Here is a 10238-nt window from a genome sequence, read left to right as displayed (position 1 = left end):
TTTTCATAGCACTTGCTCTGAATTTGGATGGGAACTGCTTCTCCAGCGTCACTTTCCAGCAAAAAGCAGACCCACAGTGCTGTTATGAGACAGAACATCAGCATTCAACCTCTCTTGTTTCACCAGGACAGGTGATTTAAAAAGCAGGACTGCTATTGATTTTACTTGTGGAAGAGAAAAACTAATCTGTCTCTGACATCACCTCTAATTTAATATCTATGTATTGCACCTTTAATTACCCATTTGTAGCCATGGGATTCAACTGACACAAATCCACACCAGGCTTGCTATGTCCTATGTCCTTGCTGACAAGGCAAATCAGGCAGATGTCAGAGAATCAGAGGCAGCTTCTTGAAGCATTGCTTAGCTTAATATGGAATAGGAGTTTGGGAACTGCCCTGGCTTGCACCATTTAGCAATATTTAAGGGTCAGTGCATAAGGTCAAGCAATTTCTGTCTGTTCCAGATTTGTACTCTGCTGAGAACTGTGAGCCCTTCTGTCAGCCATGGTGAAAATCTAACTCACTGTGTTCCTGGAAAGAGTTAATTTTGCCTTTTTCTATTTCTTTTTTCCTCATAGTAATGGAATGGAAGTAATTAAAACTGAATTTATGTGAATGAACATAAATAGTACATCGCAGTCTTTGCAATTAGATTACAGTCGTTATCCTTGTTCCTTACTGAAATGGAAGTCATCCTGTCATTATCTTATACTGCTGAGTAAATACTGTCTTGGTGTGGGCAGCATAGAACAAGTGTGGGTAACATTTCCTGCCCATTTTACAGGCATGGCAAACACTACCCTGCTTTCCCTCTTACTGGATTGTACACTTAAAGGTTTCACCTGGCATCCCTAGGCAGAGGTAGCTCAGTTTTCCACAACACTCCTATACCCTGTCCACTCCATGTTATTATGAATGGAACAATAGCACTGTTTACTGCAATAATTATAAGAATACCTAGAAATGTATTTTGGTTCACGAGTTTCTGTTTTCACCAGCTCTCACTGGATGCTTATGAAGCTGACTGTAACATCTGAGCATGTGAAAGTTAGCTTGTCAGCAGCTTGGCCAGTCTATATATGTCTAGGAATTCATGCATGACTTGTTTTTTACTGTAAGCCATTGAGCATATGATATGTGTGTGATGTGATGAGTCTCTGTTCTTTCTGCTTCACCTACTGTTTTACATGCTGTTACCTCCAAACAGCTGAAGCAAGTTTTTGCATACAGATAAACTGCCTGCAAAATGTTTGAAGGGTTTGTGTTCTGCTTGTTTGGGGTGTTCTCTTTGTGGTTTTTTTTGTTGTTGTTTGGTTTGTTTGTTGGGTTTTTTTTAAAATTTGGGTTGTTGGGGGTTTTTGTTTGGTGTTGTTGTTGTCTTTTGTTTGATTTTTTTATAGTTTTGAAGCTTACAGTGAGTCAAGAGCTGATGTTGTTAGACCATAAAACTATTAGGTGTTTTTAGAGTTTGACTTTAAAACTTACTTTTACTGTCACCTGGTATTTTTGAGTGGCAGAGAGGATACCTTGCATAAGAAGATTCTGTTACTCTTTCTGATATGTACTGCCTCCATTCATCTCCTGATATTTGTCTCAACTAGGTGCATGTCTTAAGCAATAGCATGTTAGTGTACTGGAAAAAGTATGGGTTCAACTGAAGTTGGTGAAATGTTTGTGTGAAAACACATGCAAAGAATCTACTCGGTGGTTTATAGTCATCTAAAACATAGTTCACTGAACTCTAATGATGACCATTTTTCACAAGCAAGGAGAGAAAAAATTTGTTTTAATTTTTCTGGTATGGCTAAGGAAAACCTACTTTTCCAATTCACTGACCTGCTTCACTTTGTATGAGTGAGGTACTTGCCATTTTAGCACAGGAACAACTGGCAAATTGGCTGGTTAGTCTTCCTGCTCATTCCTCATCTCTGCTATCTACCAGAGATTTTAAGGGCTTGCAGTAGGCTTATTTCATCTTTTCCACAACTGCAGCATTTTCAGTAGCCGTGAGTTGCAGCTTGGTCTGTGATTAAGAGCATAGAGCAGAGTAAGATCAGCTGTTTGTACCAAGTCCACTTTCATACCGGCACCAGCCTAAACCCATTCCATTTTCTTGATTCCCATTAGCATAGACATATCTGAAAGCAACAGTTAACATCAAGAATGTTAATATCCCTGGAAAAAGACTGAAGTTGAAAAGGTATTTCTAAGACCCAGCTGAAATGCCTTACAAGACTTAAGTCTGCCTACTAGAAAACTACCAGCTGATTCTGACCATGGGAGTCATTGGAAATGCCTTCCAGAATTTTGGGAAAGAAACCCCTGTTCTTTCTTAAGAAATACTGCAGTCATCTTTTCTTACAGAATTTGTTCTTTCATCTGACAGAACTATACTGCTTGCCACCAAAACCAGTATCTACCTACTTCACAAAACAGTGACAGAGAATGGATTTACAAACCACCTCTATACAGTAAAGAGTCGCTGCTACAGGAATAAGTCTAACTTCAAGCTTGTCTTTTTTTTCTGTGGGGATGGGGATCAACTAACTGATCTCAGAAGTCCCTTCTAACCTAGGGACCTTTGACTGTAAACTTGCTGCTCAAATTAACTTCCATATCCTTTGTAATTATCTGGCTTTTCGTATACTCTGATGAACAGGTGGCCTGAAAGTATAGCCCCAGATCAATGACTACCATCTGGTTCAACAAGATATCCTGGTTTTCCTCACCATATTGTCAAGTGTTGGGGTTTTAGTTTAGTCTTAGGTTTTCCTGTTAAAGGAATTTTCTCCCATATGCATGTTGCTAGGGGACAAATAGCTGTACTTAAGAAAGACAAAAAGGGGAGTGGGGCGGGCCTGGCTACTCTTTTGTCTACACCTGGGTGTGGGGACAGTTCGCTCTGAGCGTCCGGAGAGAGAAGCTGCAGAGAAAGGAGCTGCTGCTGCTTTCTTTTTGGCCGTTCTTTCTTCCTGCTGGAAGCAACGCCGGGACCCCAAAAGCCGCTTTTCCCTGGCCTGCTGGAGACCGGGCTGTGGCTGCCCTGCCCCGCTGCTGCTTCGAGCTTTCGCTACGCTGTAGCCCTGCTCGCCCTGCCTGCCTGGGCCTCCGTGGGGTTCTCCCATCTGGATACATCTCGTCTGCCACCCGGGATTTGCGTTCGTCCCTGCCATTCCAGCCTGCTGTTCCTGAGAGTCCGGGATCGGCTGCCCAGGGGTTTGTGAAGCCTTTGTTCCATCCCTTCCCGGGACCCCAGGCCGCCATTGCCGCGTGCTCCCCGAGCTCGCTCCGGAGCGCCCCCTGCAGCCGCGGGGGAACCATCGCACCTGCCCTGCTCACCGGGAGCCGCCAGCGCCCCTGCCGGCTGCGAGCGGAACTGCACCCGAGGGGAAAGGGCCTGACAGCCGAGAAGGCTGGCACTGGGTTTGTGATTGCTGTTACTGCCAGAGTTGTTGTTGTTTTGTTTGACTGGTTATATACATATATATATAGAGTAAAGAACTGTTATTCCTATTTCCCACACCTTTGCCTAAAGGCCCTTGGTTTCAAAATATAATAACTTGGAGGGAAAAGGGGTTATATCTGCCACTTCAAGGGGGGCCTCTGCCTTCCTTAGCAGACACCTGTCTTTCAAAACCGAGACAGATCTTGGCGCCCAACGTGGGGCCTGAGGGCATTAAGAAATAGAGGTGAAAAAGGAATAACAGTTCCTCGATAACTTTATTTTGTGTGCTGGATATTGGAACCTTGTTAGGCAGCACCATGTGGTCTAGTTTACCCTGGTTTGGGTGGCATGTAGCCGTGGCTATATTCTTCCCCTTTGCAGCTCCTTACTTGAATATGGGTCCTCTGACTAAGGCTACCATTGCTGTTATCCAGCTTGCGTTATGGGTCGAGAAGGTGAGGAATTCATGGGTTTTTAACTTCCTCTGGAATGTGGGCACATGGATAAACAGCTATCACACACTGAGCACATGTTTTTGGGGTTATGTTAACAATGGTACCTTCTGTGAGGAAATGACACCAGGGGAAGTTTTCTCCCAACCCCTCAACCAGTTCTTTGGGCCCACCCCATCAATTTTCGAAGGGTTTAAATTCCCTCTGAATACTAACCATCTGCTGCTGATAGGCCTACTCTATTTAGCATTCAAGGATAAGTTGAGATTGGCTTGGATATCTACCCGGACACCAGCCCCAGAGACTAGAGATCCTGCCCCAGAACCTGACATGGCCCCAGAGAGTAGAGTTCCTACCCCAGAGCCTGATCCTGCCCCAGAGCCTGACACGGTCCCAGACACTAGAGATCCTACCCCAGAGCCAGAGCCTGCCACAGCCCCAGACACTAGAGATCCCGCCCCACAGACTGATACTGCCCAACAGTCCACCTCAGAAATGGACTACCCAAACTGAGTGGGGGTACTGGCAAAAGGGATGCAGGAGATGTGCCAAGAGATGGGTCAGGTGCGCCAGGGGATATGCCAAGAGATGGGTCAGGTGCGCCAGGGGATATGCCAGGAGATGGGTCAGGTGCGCCAGGAGATATGCCAGGAGATGGGCCAGGTGCGCAAGGAGATGTGCCAGGAGATGGGCCAGGTGCGCCAGGAGATATGCCAATTGCTAAGGGAATACACCTCCTCAGCTAGTGAAAAACCCTCTCCCTGCCCCAAAGAGGGTGAGTCCGATGGTGCAGCAGTGGAACCCACGGATGTTACAACCGTCCAGGCTTCAGCTGAACCACAAGGACAACCACAGCCAGCAGCAGTCGCCCCTGTGCAAAGGAGGAAGTATAAGACCAAATCAGTACGACCAGTTAATGATGATGGGCAACCAGGGCCCTCACAACCAGCAGGAGAGCCAGAGCCAGAAGTCATCACTGAGTCCCTGTCGCACGACAGTCTCCGTGCTATGCGAAACGACATTGTGCGAAGGGGGCGTGAGCCTTATACCACCTGGCTGCTTCGGGTTTGGGACCTTATGGGCACAAGTGTGCAACTGGATAGTGGTGAGGCAAGGTATCTGGGATCGTTGACCCAGGACCCAGGTGTGGACCAGATATTTGTGAGGGAGCCAGGGCCTCTCTCTCTCTGGGAGCGGCTCTTAATGAGTGTGAGAGAAAGGTTCATTCACAAAGAAAGAATGCAGGAGTATCATCATAGAATGCAGTGGAAGACACTCGAGCAAGGGATCCAACAGCTAAGAGAGGTGGCAATATTAGAGGTACTCTTTGGGAAGGATGGACAGCATGATAATGACCCCGATAAGGTCAGGTGCACAGGACAGATGATGTGGAACCTGGCAAGGCTAGGGCCATCGCAATACACCACCTTCATTGCAACGATTGATGCTGACAATACCCGAGAAACAGTGGGCTCTGTTGCCAACAGACTCAGGCATTATGACAGCATGATCAATGGCCCGCTGAAAGCTCATGTCTCTGCTGTGGTCCAGGACCTCAAAGAGGAGATGAAGGAGAAGATGGAGGAGATGAGGGAGGAGATGAGGAGGGTCAGTGTGGCACCAGTGCGAGTCACAGGCCCCCAAGTCAGAGCCCGTCGTCCCCCTGCGAGAGAGAGAGGGTACACCCCACGAGCTGAGCTGTGGTTTTTCCTGTGTGAGCATGGGGAAGACATGAGAAGGTGGGATGGGAAACCCACCTCTGCCCTGGCAGCGCGGGTGCATGAACTCAAGGAGGGAGGCACTAACCGAGGGGGTTCTGCTAAGGTGAAGGTAGCCTCAGCCTCCCGTGACCGAGCTGCCAGGAATTACAGAAGGGAGGATGATATGTCGGATCCCCTTGAAGGTACCTCGAGCATGTACGCCCAGGGAAAGAATGATAACCAGGGCTAGAGGGGCCCTGCCTCTAGCCAGGAAGAGGCACGGGAGAACCGAGTTTTCTGGACGGTGTGGATCCGATGGCCTGGCACATCAGAGCCACAAAAATATGATGCATTGGTTGATACTGGGGCACAGTGTACTTTAATGCCATCGGGACATGTGGGGGCAGAACCTGTATCCATCGCTGGGGTGACCGGGGGATCACAGCAGTTGACCCTGTTGGAAGCTGAGGTGAGCCTGACTGGGAAGGAGTGGCAAAAGCATCCGATTGTGACCGGCCCAGAGGCCCCGTGTATTCTGGGCATAGACTTCCTCCGGAATGGCTACTACAAAGACCCAAAAGGACTCAGGTGGGCATTTGGGATTGCTGCTGTGGAGGCAGAGGGCATTAGGCAATTGAACACCCTGCCTGGACTATCTGAGAATCCTTCTGCAGTTGGGCTCCTGAAAGTGGAAGAGCAACGAGTGCCAATTGCCACCTCGACAGTGCACCGCCGGCAGTATCGGACAAATCGAGATGCTGTGATCCCCATCCACAAGATGATCCGCGAGCTGGAGAGTCAAGGGGTGGTCAGCAAGACCCACTCACCCTTCAACAGCCCCATCTGGCCTGTGCGCAAGTCTGACGGGGAATGGAGATTGACTGTGGACTATCGTGCCCTGAATGAAGTGACTCCACCGTTGAGCGCTGCCGTGCCAGACATGTTGGAGCTCCAGTACGAGCTGGAGTCCAAAGCAGCGAAGTGGTACGCCACTATTGACATTGCCAATGCATTCTTCTCCATTCCTCTGGCAGCAGAGTGCAGGCCTCAGTTTGCCTTCACCTGGAGGGGTGTGCAGTACACCTGGAACCGACTGCCCCAGGGGTGGAAGCACAGTCCCACCATCTGTCATGGACTGATCCAGACTGCACTAGAAAAGAGTGAGGCTCCAGAACATCTGCAGTACATTGACGACGTCATTGTGTGGGGGAACACCGCAACCGAAGTGTTTGAGAAAGGAGAGAGAATAATTCAAATTCTCCTGCAAGCTGGTTTTGCCATCAAGAAGAGCAAGGTCAAGGGACCTGCCCGAGAGATCCAGTTCCTGGGAGTAAAGTGGCAAGATGGACGACGTCAGATTCCCACTGAGGTCATCAATAAGATCACAGCAATGTCTCCGCCGACCAACAAGAAGGAAACACAAGCTTTCCTAGGCGCCATAGGTTTCTGGAGGATGCACATTCCCGAGTACAGCCAGATCGTGAGTCCTCTCTACCTGGTTACCCGCAAGAAGAATGATTTCCACTGGGGCCCTGAACAGCAGCAAGCCTTCGCCCAGATCAAACAGGAAATTGCTCACGCCGTAGCCCTTGGCCCAGTCAGGACAGGACCAGAGGTGAAGAACGTGCTCTACTCTGCAGCCGGGAACAATGGTCTGTCCTGGAGCCTCTGGCAGAAGGTGCCTGGTGAGACTCGGGGCCGACCACTGGGATTCTGGAGCTGAAGCTACAGAGGATCTGAAGCCAACTACACTCCCACAGAGAAGGAAATCCTGGCAGCTTATGAAGGAGTCCAGGCTGCCTCAGAAGTAATCGGCACAGAGGCACAACTCCTCCTGGCACCCCGACTACCGGTGCTGGGGTGGATGTTCAAAGGAAAGGTTCCCTCCACGCATCATGCCACCGACGCTACTTGGAGCAAATGGATTGCCCTCATCACGCAGCGCGCCCGAATTGGAAACCCAAGTCGCCCTGGGATCTTGGAAATAATTACAAACTGGCCGGAAGGTGAGACTTTTGGGTTATCTTCTGAAGAAGAAGAGGAGCAGGTGACACGTGCCGAAGAAGCCCCACCATATAACGAGCTACCAGAGAGTGAAAGACAATACGCCCTCTTCACTGATGGTTCCTGCCGAATTGTAGGCGCTAGCCGGAAATGGAAAGCCGCTGTATGGAGCCCCACACGACAAGTTGCACAGGCCACTGAAGGAGAAGGTGGATCGAGCCAATTTGCTGAGCTCAAAGCTGTCCAATTAGCTCTGGACATAGCTGAAAGAGAGAAGTGGCCAAAGCTCTACCTCTACACTGATTCATGGATGGTAGCCAATGCTCTGTGGGGTTGGCTGGAAAGGTGGAAGAAGGCAAACTGGCAGCGCAGAGGAAAACCAATCTGGGCTGCTGAAGAGTGGAAAGACATTGCCACTCGGGTAGAGAAGCTATCCGTGAAGGTCCGTCATGTAGATGCTCACATCCCCAGGAGCCGGGCTAATGAAGAACATCGTAACAACAAACAGGTAGATCAGGCTGCGAAAATAGAGGTGTCCCAGATAGACTTGGATTGGCAACATAAAGGAGAACTGTTCCTAGCTCGATGGGCCCATGATGCCTCAGGCCATCAGGGCAGAGATGCCACCTATAAGTGGGCACGAGACCGAGGGGTGGATCTACCCATGGACAGTATCTCCCAGGTGATCTATGACTGTGAGACATGCGCTGTGATCAAGCAGGCCAAGCGGGTGAAGCCTCTGTGGTATGGCGGGCGATGGTCCAAATACAAGTATGGGGAGGCCTGGCAGATTGATTACATCACACTGCCTCAAACCCGCCAGGGCAAGCGCTATGTGCTCACAATGGTAGAAGCCACCACTGGGTGGCTGGAGACCTATCCTGTGCCTCATGCTACTGCCCGGAACACCATCCTGGGCCTGGAAAAGCAAGTCCTTTGGAGGCATGGCACCCCTGAGAGAATCGAGTCTGACAATGGGACTCATTTCAAGAACAGCCTTATAAACACCTGGGCTAGAGAACATGGCATAGAGTGGGTGTACCACATCCCTTACCATGCACCAGCAGCTGGGAAGGTTGAGCGGTGTAATGGACTGCTTAAAACCACCTTGAAGGCACTGGGTGGGGGGACTTTCAAAAACTGGGAGATGCATTTAGCAAGAGCCACCTGGTTAGTTAACACTCGAGGTTCCACCAGCCGAGCAGGCCCTGCCCAATCTGAACCCCTACAAACAACAGACGGGGATAAGGTTCCAGTAGTGCACATGAGAAGTATGCTTGGAAAAACTGTTTGGGTAAAGTCTGCCTTGAGCAAAGACAAACCCATCCGTGGGGTTGTTTTTGCTCAGGGACCAGGTTGCACCTGGTGGGTGATGCAAAAAGATGGAGAGACCCGATGCTTACCTCAAGGGGACCTTGTTTTAGGGTGAACTACCCATGGCTCTGTACTTGTATCAGTATCAGCATGTATATTTGTATATAATTTGGGTAATGCATAGATTTATATGGTTAAAAAAAAAGTTACGTTTCATGTAACGTGTTAGTATGGGAAAAAATTCGGGGTGGATAATGTTGGGGTTTTAGTTTAGTCTTAGGTTTTCCTGTTAAAGGAATTTTCTCCCATATGCATGTTGCTAGGGGACAAATAGCTGTACTTAAGAAAGACAAAAAGGGGAGTGGGGCGGGCCTGGCTACTCTTTTGTCTACACCTGGGTGTGGGGACAGTTCGCTCTGAGCGTCCGGAGAGAGAAGCTGCAGAGAAAGGAGCTGCTGCTGCTTTCTTTTTGGCCGTTCTTTCTTCCTGCTGGAAGCAACGCCGGGACCCCAAAAGCCGCTTTTCCCTGCCCTGCTGGAGACCGAGCTGTGGCTGTCCTGCTCCACTGCTGCTTCGAGCTTTCGCTACGCTGTAGCCCTGCTCGCCCTGCCTGCCTGGGCCTCCGTGGTTTTTTCCCATCTGGATACATCTCGTCTGCCACCCGGGATTTGCGTTCGTCCCTGCCATTCCAGCCTGCTGTTCCTGAAAGTCCGGGATCGGCTGCCCAGCGGTTTGTGAAGCCTTTGTTCCATCCTTCCCGGGATCCCAGGGCACCAGAGCCGCGGGTTTCCCGAGCTCGCCCCGGAGCGCCCCCTGCAGCCGCGGGGGAACCATCGCACCTGCCCTGCTCACCGGGAGCCGCCAGCGCCCCTGCCGGCTGCGAGCGGAACTGCACCCGAGGGGAAAGGGCCTGACAGCCGAGAAGGCTGGCACTGGGTTTGTGATTGCTGTTACTGCCAGAGTTGTTGTTGTTTTGTTTGACTGGTTATATACATATATATATATATAGAGTAAAGAACTGTTATTCCTATTTCCCACACCTTTGCCTAAAGGCCCTTGGTTTCAAAATATAATAACTTGGAGGGAAAAGGGGTTATATCTGCCACTTCAAGGGGGGCCTCTGCCTTCCTTAGCAGACACCTGTCTTTCAAAACCGAGACATCAAGTATGCTCTGTGATACTTTTTTATAGCCTGTACTTGGTAATACTTCACTCAAACTCAATATGCAGCCATATGGTAAAAAGTAGCTGGAACAGGTAAGTGCACTGTGCAAACATTTTTAAAAGCTGACTTCAAAGAACTGTTGAGTTCACTTTTGAT

This window comes from Corvus hawaiiensis, chromosome Z, assembly GCF_020740725.1.
Source record: "Corvus hawaiiensis isolate bCorHaw1 chromosome Z, bCorHaw1.pri.cur, whole genome shotgun sequence".
Classification (NCBI taxonomy): domain Eukaryota; kingdom Metazoa; phylum Chordata; class Aves; order Passeriformes; family Corvidae; genus Corvus; species Corvus hawaiiensis.
Note: the sequence above shows the minus strand (reverse complement) of the source record.